This window comes from Amblyomma americanum, chromosome 9, assembly GCF_052857255.1.
Source record: "Amblyomma americanum isolate KBUSLIRL-KWMA chromosome 9, ASM5285725v1, whole genome shotgun sequence".
NCBI lineage: Eukaryota > Metazoa > Arthropoda > Arachnida > Ixodida > Ixodidae > Amblyomma > Amblyomma americanum.
Window position 1 is genome coordinate 122,784,271 of NC_135505.1, and position 12,288 is coordinate 122,796,558.

Consider the following 12,288-nt stretch of genomic DNA (forward strand, 5'->3'; position numbering starts at 1 on the left):
GCGTGCCGTTGACCTCAGTGAAGACAATATTAGACTTGTCAAAACTTTAAAGGAATTGGGATATGTACGATGCAAATATGTTTGGGACTTTTACTCATCCTTGAAAGGCAGAACAGAGCGGGAGCTGTTCAGGGCGTGAAAACCTCAGTTCTCGCCTTTTGCGCCCAAGTCTCGAAAGCGAAGACAATTACCACGTCCCGCAGTTTGCGTCAGCCCCTTTCCCTCGTTCTCATTTGTGCTGGCGATCTCAAGGAATGTCCTTCAGGAAATGGAAAGCAGACCACGCGCTAAAGATAGTTGAGTCTGCGCAGAGTGGTGGAAAGAATGCCGGAAGTTGCTGCCTGGAGTCCGTGTGCATTGTATCGTGCGAACTTCAAGAATGCTGTGAATTGCGCCTTATTTGCTGCGGCTGTCTTTGCTAGCTTGTTCGAGACCTCTCCCAACGGAAACTAGCTTGTCTAGCAAAAAGAAAGACGCTGGCGTCTGTATACGCTTTTTGAAGGTAGACACAAGTCAAAACGTGACTCTTCAAGAAACGCAGTGTGCATAATTTTCGGAAACTTTGTCTAATGAAATCCCAGCCTATAGAAGCCAGGTGCGTGGTAGATGCTGTCAAAGGCGTCAGAAAAGCAAAGCTGTTGATGGCTGAGCGCAATTGAGAAAGGTCAGCTATCAGCGTTTGCTTCCGGCGTACCACAAATCAATAAACCCTCCGCCGTTTCGTTCCTGGTTTTCGTTTTTCATGCCTCGATCCATTAGTTTCCAATAGTTATTCTCAATGGGTGATCAAAATCTAGCAACTCTAGTTTTTTTGGGGTAAAGAGAATAGTTTCGACGGTAATAAGAAAGGAGAAAGGAATGACAAGTCTGCAGAGTATACAAATTGTTCATCGAGCACAAGTTAAGTATATTAATCGTCCTATATACGTATTTCAAACGTGTGACACTTGTCTTGTGGGCAATAGTGTCGATAACGTCAGCATTCGCTGGCGAAGACCTTTGCCCCGCAATTGCTTTTAAGCCACAGAGTGCCCTCGCGCTGCGAGAAGTGAAGCAACTATTGTAAACAAAACACTCCGTGTCGTAATTATGTGTGGGACAGATAGTCTTTATGGTCCTCTCGGCTAGCCTTTCCTTAAGGTCTACTAGTTGCCAGTACTAGACCATTAAGCTGGCAATAATTTGCATACGTGCCAGCAATTTTGAGAGGACTCTACGTTTCATGCGGCAAAGGTTGTTTATTTAAGCAAACGAATTACCACTACAGCAAAACTGTACGTTTCTGTAGACACTAAATTAAGTTCAGCATGATGGCCATGCGGGAACTGAGCCTCGCTGATGCAGCTTGAACCTGCTCTTATCAATGGTTTATTCATGCATGTACCGGCTGTTTCATACTTCGAGGGAAACTGTAATCACGTGACCGACGCGATTCGAGAACATTTGAGGAAAATCGGCGCCAAAGATCCAAGTCCATGCGGAGCCTTGGCTTTAAATACTCTACGCTAACTGTGCCTTCTATGTAAACTCTTTCAGAGCCAGTTAACCCTTGATATCTGATACTTCGCACTGCTCTGTCAGCGTGAGTTATGTTCTCGAGTTCTGTGAGCCACATCCGCATTCCCGTTCACGCGTCGTTAAGTTTGCCTTCAGTCAATGGGAAGAGCACAGGGTTTCTAGGACACTAGGGCACTAGGTTAGGAGGGCACCCGAGAGCCGCTGGTTCCAAACAGCCTCAAAAACTTACTGTAAGCAGTTTGTTTTCGACTCCTCGTTTAAACGTGTCGTAGATTAAAGTCAGGCTAAAGTCGAAACTTTCTTTGTCTGCTGTCGTTGTACTCTTGATACGTGAGCTATCTCTAAATATTTGTGCAGGCTTGCAACCAGTGTTTGTTGAACGATGATGCGAGCGCTGAAAAGCAGAGGTGCCTAGTTTATTTTGCACTACCTTGTTAGTAGTCTAGAAAGATGGAGCGGAGAGCTGGAAAGAGGAATGAGTAAACGCGTTGACTGATGGACTACTATACCTTACAATTCTGGACAAAAGCTTTTTTCAACACCAAACAATTTATGAACGCTATTTTTCCTTATATGTTAAGATTTCGCTATAACAATCAATATATCCGAAGACCTCCCGTCAGCAGGCTTGTATTTCTTGTTGTTAGCGTATTTTCTATCCTAAAAACGTTCCCTGTTCGATTTTTTAATGTAGTCTTGGCTGTTTAATGCGAGCGACGGATACACTTTGAAAGAAATATTTTCCTACGCATCGGAAGAACGGACCATTCCCTTGAATGTTTTCATAACGGTGGGTTGCAATATTTCAACACTCAAAATTTTTGTCCAAAACTTCTGGACATGGCACGGGAACTTACGAAAAAAAGTTACGCGGGCACTTAATTATCAATATCCCATGACAATGCGGTAGCATTAGGTTTCCTACTTGATTTTAACTTCTTCTCTTCTACTTCTAATGTCTCTCCACCTTTTCTTATATTCGTTGCCATGCATTTCTTTGTTCGCTGCTGAGAAACTTTGTTGAGTCATTGGTAGTCTTATCTAATTTTGCTGATTCATACTCAGTCGTTTTCATCTTTACAGTAATTTTTTGTTTTCTTCCCATGCCATCTATCTTCTGGCCTCTCGCTGTTCTCCACTACAAAGTGGAAGATATTTCTGTCTCTCCACCTTGCCACCTGCCAACCGTAACAGGTGTTTGCAGGTGGCAAGTGCACACAACATTTTGCCACCGGACGATGCCGGAAAGATTTAATGCGTTAGCATTAGAGCGCCAACTTCCGAAAATAGTGTCTGAAGGCGGTGTTCTCTGAAGATGTCTTCACGTGCGGTTGGCAGGGGGCGGTTTCCACACTAAACTTTCATAGGAACGCAGAAGGAGAGAGAGGAAAAGTGGGAGAGAGGAACGCTGGTGGCATAATGGAGAAAGAAATTTCCCTTCTCTCTTTAAGAAGAGAGGAGGGAGAGCAAAGACGAAGAGAAGAGCAGCGACGGGTGGCGGGTAGGGGAGACCATTAATAAATGTTTTTTGTCTCACCCATTCCCGACACAAAGAGGACATTTAAACATATATAAAAGAACGCAAGCAGGCTTCGCGTAATGCTAACGCATTTCAGCCGCATCGCTAGCAATGACCGTCGTAATTTTCTTTCACGATAGGGCTTTTAATGCGAACAAATTTAACAAAGGAAACCCATAAGTAAATACATAAAAGCAAGAATAAGATTAAAGTTATACTAAAAAAAGTTGTAATGTAACACGAGTCAGGCTGCTACAAGAAATACTCAAAAATAAGCATCAGCAATGCTAGTAAAGGGCCCAGGTTCGCGTGTATACTTATGTTAATGGTGAATGGTTATGTTCACGGCATTCAGCTCATTATTCAGAAGAAAATATGCAAAATCAAACAGTAATATAAAATGGGTGCATTAGTATATTGATTGTATATATTTCTTCCTAACAAAGCTAACGTAACCGTTGATTCTGAGCGATAACGCCATATCCACGCACGACTGACAATTTATTTAAAAAGAATCTCACAACTATATTATTACAACAACCAGTCATATGTAACTGGACACTCTCGCCTTCACTTGCTAACAGTGAGAACGTTACGGAAAATAGCCAGAGCCAGATTTTGCTCAAAGTTTTCTTGTTTTCAGTGTAGATGGGGCCAATGCGTGCCTTTAAGCCAACGCTCTCATGTAGGGTCCGGTGGCAAACACTCTAGTCAACTTATCACGCTAGTAAGCAATAAGACGGTGCTTATGCATGAGCAGTGCCGTAAGCAGTACGTCGTATATAGTTACGTTATCTAGGAGAACCCCTCAAGGGGCCCTTTTAAGTGCTAAAGCACTGCTCCAGACATGCCACCCACGAGCAAGAATCTTGTCTTGTGTGATCGGAGTAACTCGGGTAAACTCGGGTTAGTTCGGGCAGATAGCTCTGGTTCGGGTTAGCTGGCAAAGGACAGGGTAATTGGAGAGACATGGTAGATGCCCTTTTCCCTGCAGTGGGCGTAGTCAGGCTGATAATGATGAGTTCGGAAGAGCGTCGCACCAGCTGTAGCCAATGGGACGGAGCTCGGGAAATTTCGGAGGAGCGTCGCGCCGGCTGCAGACAATAAGAGGAAGCTTTGGAAAACTCGGTGCAGCGTCGCGCCAGCTGTAGCCAATGGAAGGAAGCTCGGGAAAATTCGGAGGAGTGTCGCGCCGGCTGCGGCTAGTAGGAGGAAGCTCGGGAAAATTCGGTGCAGCGTCGCGCCAGCTGTAGCCAATGGAAGGAAGCTCGGGAAATTTCGGAGGAGCGTCGCGCCGGCTGCAGCCAATAGGAGTACGCTCGGAAAAATTTGGAGGAGCGTCGCGCCATCTGTAGCCAGTGGGAGGAAGCTCGGGAAAATTCGGAGGAGCGTCGCGCCAGCTGCCGCCAATGAGAGGAGGGCGCCAGCTGCTGCCGATGGGAAAGAGGATGTGAAGATAAAGAGCGAGAAACGCGTTTGCGTGCACATCTAGATGCCGGAAAGAAGAGGCGAAGAATGGACACATGTTTTGACACATCTACTCTGTTTAACTACGTTAACACCCTACGCCTTTTTTGCTTTAGTTTTCCTGCAACAAAGAAAGGGCAGTGCGAGTGTCACGGGCTCTTTACGTAGCGCCTGACTGGGAGTGGCCAGCTGGCAGAGACCACGTGACAGGTGTGCCGATATGTGACGCGCGCTCGTGAGCGTTGCGAGCGCTTTTTTTTTAATAACACAGTTTCGAGTTCGACCATGTCCGGCCACGAAATCGCTTGTACTGAGGCGGCGACGAGAATGGCAGCTTCGAAAATCTAAAGAACTCAAATGGATATTATTTACGGTGGGCTATAAGCGCCACATTCTTCCATAGCGACGGACGTAGTACACCGTGTGTTACGGCTAGTGCCTCGTGGGAACGTGATCGAACGGTGAGGGCGAAAGATCTGCGATAACCCCTCGCGCTACTTACGGCACCAAGGCTGTCAGAATCGAGGCCCTCGTTAGCTATTGAGCAGACGTGGGAACGGAAACGAGAAGCTCGTTATGACATACATGAGCAAGTGGAGAAACCATGGAGCAAAGAGAATTTTTTTCATCTAACTCATTGTGCCGAAGGGCATATTTGCACAGCAAAAAAATCTAATTAAAATACGGAGTAGAAAACCAGCTTCCCTTCACAAGCACCACCCAAGAACCACTAACCCCCCAACCCTTAACTACAGTGCTAGCAAAGGATGTTTTACCCCTAGCTAAAGATATTTTAATTAAAAATGTTCTTAACCGAAAGATTATATTCTAAGAGTTCAAAAAAGATCCGTGACAAAGCTCACACTCCTGATCTCAGGAGCATAAATATTATGAACTGAGTAACGCTTAAACACTTGACGCAGCTAGTTTACTTTTTCAGTGCCCGAACGCAGTGCAATCTGAGCGCGCTAAATCGGCTTCGCTAACTCAGCATCTCAGCGATTACGTCAACAGAAGCACGTCAGCTGCTACTGTTCTGGGAACGTCCTGTTTACGAAGGCACGTCCGCGCGAATCATCAAGTGTTCGACGCTAAGACGTCATAAACGTGTCTACTGGCCACCGTTGCCCTTAGTGCAAATTCATGGATGAGGAAATTGCCAAACACTCCACGCGGGCCGTGCTTATATAAGCTCTCAACTCTGTTTACGTGGGCACATTTGCTACCACCCGGCTGTAGGGTGCTTACTCTCATTTTATTTTGTTTTACTCAGTCTGTTGCCTTATCACTCACTCCCTTAGACTCTCATCTCATTTTACTCCTTTTCCGGAGATTTTTTTTTTGTTACAGCAATAGCTGTTAAGGGCATGTTTCGCTGTATATAGGGATGCTCTCGCTGTGCCGGGGTATGCAAAAGAAAAATGGCAAATTTTTAGATAACATCATTAAATCTGATAGATTGATTAGAGAAGTATAAAGAAAAAGGAATAACCAGCATCGTGGCAGATGCCACAATCCCGTTTCAAAGAGGGCGCTTCTAACATCAATCTATTCATCCTTTCATCCGCCGTCACGCATCACGTCACTGACATGTGCCGTCACAACGCCCCACAGTAAAAGGTCCCAACACAGTGACTTCAAACCTAATCAACCCAAGCAGAAGAAAAATAACAAATAATAAACAATATTATATGCCATCGCATACTACTGTCGTTGAATCTGTCGTCCCACAGTGGTAACAGTCCCATAATATATTTTTTTTTACTTTATGATGCTATAGCATTTAGGTTACCTTCATGCGAAAACCACCGAGTTTCTCCGTAACGAAAAACCCTGATTGGTCCAGAGGGTCGCGATTTCAACAGCACCACCCGATTAAAAAATCTGAGGACCATAACGTTTGAGTAGCTTTTATCGCATTATCAGAGAAGATTATCTAGCCCGCTCAATCCTCCACCTTAATACACTTACTAAACCCCTCTAATTCATCTTAATTTATCGACTAACACCTACTTTAAATCATTTTGTGGAGTAAGCACACTTGCAAAATTTGGGGTGTCCCGTGGAATATCCGGGGGCGAGCCAAGTTCCAAATGCTATCGCATATCTAAGAATGTGGTTAAGAAGGCCTGAATCTTTTGATTTTTTTTACAGTCCTGTATTCAGATCAGTGCTAGTAAACGTAATGTTTTTGTTTTCGTCATCAATTTCAGACCGTTTGGTTTATGGCAGGAATCAGCTAGGCACTCTTATTCTGATAGAGCACTCAAATTAGTCCTACCATGCGGCAACTATCCCCATCTGAACTATATGCTCGCTTTGTATTTGCAAGCCTGTGCACACCTTATTTTTGGGCATCCCTAAATATGTTCCCTGCTTTATGGCAGCCATTTTGTTTGTTGTTGTTTTTTTCTGCAACGGGATACCATCCATGCCTCCTAATCGTCTCCTAAATTTCTCAACTAAACTCCTCCTTCTTAATTTGAGCGATCTGATAACAACCGGCGTATAGGTTCTCTAATCCGTGATCTTTGTTTATGTGTCGCAAACTTGCCTTTCATTATATTGCTTGCAATCGTGCCCCTCTAATAAGCTAAACAACGCGGCTTTTCATGGCCACGGACAAGTCCAAGAACTCTTTGGATTTTCTACATTCAGAAAAAAAAGACAATTAAGACTGCTTACGATGTGAGAAGGCGCAAGCCCACCCGCACACTTTGTGAACGCAGTCGCCGCGCTGCGGCGTTATGTAACTCGGTGCCACGCAGCTGGGAATTCTACTTCTGCATGGTTCTATGTGGCCGCCGCACCCATTCTAGTCTTCGCTCTAACTTCGTGAAGGCGGTCGCCGAAGTAACTCGCTCCCCGCTTCGCCTTGAGGCTATGACGTGATAGCTAATTGGTTAATGTCCATATATGCAGAATTAATCTTTCTCTGCTTAACACTCACAGATCCCCGGGAGTCCTGGTACCCCTCTTGGCGCAGTGGTGCAGCGGTTTAGCGATGCGCCACTGCCCTGCGATGGCAGGTGATGCCAGCGATGAAATTTGTGCTACTTGCAGATTGCTCTCCCCGAGCAACCTCGCGTGACCAATCATTAATTTAACCGCCAGCTGCCAGGTTGCATGAGGATGCCATCGAGCGTCAACCCACACACACGCGCACATACAGATTATCCCTCAATGGGACATGTAAGGCTTACGCCTTAAATACAAATTGCGTCATCCGGGCGCAGTATTTTGGATGCTTGTGCATGTGGTGACACAGGGCTGCAAGGTGATAGATCTGTGCTACAAGTGGTCGACCGTAAGTTTTAAATGTCGCTACAGTGGAGCCTTTGCCGGCGGAACATCGCGAAGCTCGTGCGACCTGTAGCTCACAACAGCCTCGACCTCAAGCGCACTACAGAATTGAGCATTTTGATTCATGCTGCGTGCGAGCCACCACTGCCTCACGAGCGTTTTACTGTCGACACGTGTGGTCAGATATTCACTTCTCGTAATCGTCCACCCCCCGCCGCGGTGGCTCAGTGGTTAGGGCGCTCGACTACTGATCCGGAGTTCCCGGGTTCGAACCCGACCGCGGCGGCTGCGTTTTTATGGAGGAAAAACGCTAAGGCGCCCGTGTGCTGTGCGATGTCAGTGCACGTTAAAGATCCCCAGGTGGTCGAAATTATTCCGGAGCCCTCCACTACGGACCTATTTGTTCCTCTCTTCTTTCACTCCCTCCTTTATCCCTTCCCTTACGGCGCGGTTCAGGTGTCCAACGATATATGAGACAGATACTGCGCCATTTCCTTTCCACCAAAAACCAACCAATCGTCCACCTAGATAAAACAACGACAATATTTGCTAAGGGTGCATTTTCCGGTTACACAGTGGTAACCATCCGGTCGTTTTGAATGCGACAGCATTAAAAACCTCACCAGGAACAAAGTGTTTCATGGGTCATAAAATTTGCCCTGGCTTGAGGGCAGTGACGTCTCCAGACCGAATGTGACGCTACTTCCGGTAGGGCTTCAATATCATCCAATGCTGTCGCATTGCTAACACAAAATCTAATTAGGTGTCCCTGTGAATTTCTTTTAAATATAAAAATAGGTTGGAATTATCACCCTCGTCCTGCCACCGTTCAGCAATCTTTTGCTTTTAATGCATTATTCGTCGCTGCGCGTTACCGACTACATCAGGTTTCCATTCTCCCTCGTGAACTTGTCTGGAGGGTAGTATTGTAGTGAACTCTTCTTAATTCCTACAGTGTCCTTTGAACAAAGCACATCTTCATGCAATCATAACAGAATTTGTTGCTCATATATATAGCCCGTGGCTTGTTTTCGAACAAGAACATTGCAAATATAAAAGGCGAACACATACGTGCACTTAAGTTGACGCAAACATGTCACCCGCCGTCACAGCGTCATAATTTACGCCCCCCCCCCTCCTCCTGAACTCTGTGCGAAACATTGTTTTTTGAAGGACCGCACTCACCTCTTTTGTTTCTCTCTGAATTAATGTTACAAAATTGCATTGTGCACAACAAATCAGACACACTGTGCAATTTATATTTCTAATTTGCAATCCTGTAGCTTTACATTTTTGCGTTATCTACGTGACTTAAGTTAACCACATAAAACTCTTAATATTGCTGTGAGTATTCCCCACGAATATTTTTGGGCTTTTTTTTTTCCTTGGGGACCCGCTTCTGCTGAGCCCATGACTGTAGTATGGGATTTGCGATGCACTGGAAAATATAAAAGAACCTTGCTTACTTAAATTTACAGCGAGACCAACCCGAGCACAATTTCATCGTAAACCTGCCGATACATAACTTGGACAAGCCGTCAACGTCCAGGCCAGAACGTGAACATTTAGCATAAGCATCGGGGAGAAGGCGTCCCTCGGGGTTTCTTTAAGATCGTTCTCGCATAAACACATAAATGTGCAGCGCCGCCGCGGGGAAGCCGCTGCGGTCTGTTCGCGAGGGCAAGCCCCCCTCCCCGTTTTTGCCATACTATTGATAGCGTGCGAGTCCGCGGGGGGCCAATTTCACAGCGCCGCACACCCAAGCAAACCGTTGCCTTTACTCAGCTTCCAGCTGAGCACGTGCTGGTGGAATCTCGCTTTGCAAAACATGGGGCCGACCTTACGGGGAGGCGCAGAAAATAGCCGCCGGACCGCACTTCGCTCTCTTTTCCTCCTTTCCTAAGCCCCCTATCCACACCCACCCTCCCCTCCCTCCCGCTCGTCCAGAGCTTGCAAGAGGAACGGACAGTTTTGTCTACAGCAAGTTCCTTTACTTTCAACGCCAGCCTCACGTGGGCAAAGCCGGCATGCTTGTTTTAGACTTGTTATCCACCACACCACTGAGAAACCAGTTGCGTGCCGTAAACATTTCGTTAACCAGAGCTGCGGAGTTCGTGTAACGAGATTCGGCAATGCCCGCCAAATCCGCGCAGACGGCGCGTCGCCATGGCCTGGGGGTGAAAGAGGAATGATTTGCCTTTTTCTTTAGCTCACGCCAGTAAAGAAAATCTGCTTAGAAACAGCGGCGGTTCTTTTGAAGTGTTTTCAGAAAAGTGATTGTAATCACGATGGGGCTGTGCCTTTTGCAACGGGCCGGTGCAAATGTTGTACCCAGCTATGCTATAAAAAAATGAAAAAAACATTACTTAGTTGGTATGCCCGTCCCTGTAAACGGTTGAAATAGTTCGGTTTGGTTTATAGGGGTTTAACGTCTCGAAGTGACTCAGGCTATGAGGTACGTCGTAGGGAAGGGCTCTGGAAATTTCGACCACCTTCTCTAACGTGCACAGACATCGCACAGTACACGGGCCTCTAGCATTTCGCCTCCATCGAAATTCGACCGCCATGACCGGGATGGAACCCGCGTCTTTCGCGTCAGCAGCCAAGTGACATAACCGAGCAACTGAGGTGGCGGTTGAAATGGTTTAGTATCTAGTCCGAGGGTGACGCGATGATCGCAGAATACTTATTATCACTATCACCAGCCAGGTTACGTACAGTCTGCTTGTGGTCTGCAGTCAGCCCTGTTCTTCACCATCCAATCCTAGCAAAGTTCTTTATGTCATCTCCTCACCTCACACGCTCCTATACTACCTCCGCTTTAATCAACAGGATGGATATACCTATCTTTATATGGGTCCATATGATGGACCCATACTTCCACAAATATCAACCTCAAGTACCGAAACACGACATGGAGGTGGCAGCACATACTGTTCTCACTATCAACTGAACTTTTAATAAAAACGAATAAAATAGTGTAAAAACAATCTTCACGCGCAGTACAAGTAAAACTGGTACTGACTAAATACCCAAATCCTCACACGCAATAGTAGCAGCAGGAAAACTGATCAAAAGAAACCGATTTCTATATCGGAAAGCATCACTGACATCTGGCTCACTCATGGGCTTGTTTCTTTAGAAATGTCGTAAGTTTCTTAAGTGATACGTGATTCGAACCTTAGGATGACTGTTCAGCGCCTCTCTGTTATGTAACAATGAGAAGCACCTGCATTACTGGCGTTTTGATTGCCGTGCATCCTCTCCGTTGATCTAAACGTCTAAGTTGTGCACCGCAGACCACACCACCACAGGTGTCCCTATTAGGCGACTTCAACTCACTGTTCCACTCACTGTTACTCCATATTTCGCTGTGATCGCGCATTCGCACGGGGTGGCGGTGTTCTTGTCGCCGTCTCTGATCATCTCGATAGCCTTCACATTGATATCCCTATAACGCTGGAGTTTTTATGTGTGCAGATCACGACTAATATCAAATACTTCTATTGTGTGCATGCTAACGCTCGCCCTCTACTGGGATTAATTTTTCCAGCGACCTTCATGACGCGCTAAGCGCTGTGTGTGCCAAATTTCTGAATCTTCCTGTATTTTTTTGGTGATTTTAATTTCCCTAATATTACCTGGTCTAGCGCTTCGTATACCACTATCAACTCTACGTCAGAATCGTATAAATTTGTAAATCTTTGTTCCGACTTTTGTTTAACTCAGGTAATAACGCTGCCTACGAGGGTCACGTCTTCAACGTCAAATGTATTAGACGTGTTGCTAACAACAGCTCCTGATGCTGTTTCCAATATTACCTATTTATCAGGTATAAGCGATCATTCTTTATTACATGTCATGTTGAACTTCCCTGCTCGAACGTCGCATAACAATATAAAAGTAATATATGATTATGCTAAAGGAAATTACACTGCGATCAATAAAGCACTTGAAGACTTCCTTGACAAATTTCTGGAAAACTTCAACGAAAGGTCCATAAATACCAAATGGCAATTTTTCAGAAATAAACTTTGCGATTGGTCGACTTGTATATTCCTCAAAAAAAGCTTTTAACTAACTGCCACTATTCATGGTACAACCGCTCATTAAAACGTCTGGCAAGCAAAAAAAGGAGGCTTTTCCGCAAAGCAAAGTCTTCTAGAAAGCGTGAGCACTGGTCAGCACTCCAAAAAATTGTAAGTAGTTACAAGAAGTCTTTGAAGGAATCGAAGCACTACTGCTTTAATGTGACGTTGCCAACGCTTGTAACGAGCAACCCAAAAAATTTTTCAGTAGTGTCAACAAACGAGACCGGTCATTTATATCCCTCGTTGACCCTCAGTCAAACCCTATTTCAGGCACTGACGTCGCTGACATCCCTAACGAAACCTTTAGTGCAGCTTTTTCAAGTACCGTAACTGACATTACTGATGTTAGAGACTATGCATGCAACATAAGCTTTCCAATGGATCCTGTCA

At 45.4% G+C, this 12,288-nt stretch overlaps 1 protein-coding gene across 1 annotated transcript in view; it reads left to right on the forward strand.

Annotated features, from left to right (window-relative positions):
* The window catches only part of LOC144104228 (5'-3' exonuclease PLD3-like), a 119,095-nt gene that overhangs the window by 20,826 nt on the left and 85,981 nt on the right, over positions 1-12,288 (forward strand). The gene's annotated exons all lie outside the window — the stretch shown is intronic.